Consider the following 284-nt stretch of genomic DNA (forward strand, 5'->3'; position numbering starts at 1 on the left):
CCTGCCCTGTGACCCCCCCAAACCTTCACCCCACGTCCCCCCAGACCTGCCCCGTGTCCCCCCCAGCAGCCCCGAGGGAGGAGCATGGACCCCGGGAGGGGTCGGGTGGGCCCTGGGGGTCCCGGCCAGCCCCACACGGCCAGGCAGGACCCGGGTGTCCCAGCCCAGGTAGCACCCAGGTGCCCAGGTCGGCCCCAAGGCTCCAGGTCCCACCTACGTGTCCAGGTAGGACCCACCTGTCTGGATCCAGGTAGGACCCAGGTTTCCAAGACCAACCCCCCTGT

Source organism: Merops nubicus, unplaced genomic scaffold (assembly GCF_000691845.1).
Source record: "Merops nubicus isolate BGI_N331 unplaced genomic scaffold, ASM69184v1 scaffold23763, whole genome shotgun sequence".
Lineage (NCBI taxonomy): Eukaryota > Metazoa > Chordata > Aves > Coraciiformes > Meropidae > Merops > Merops nubicus.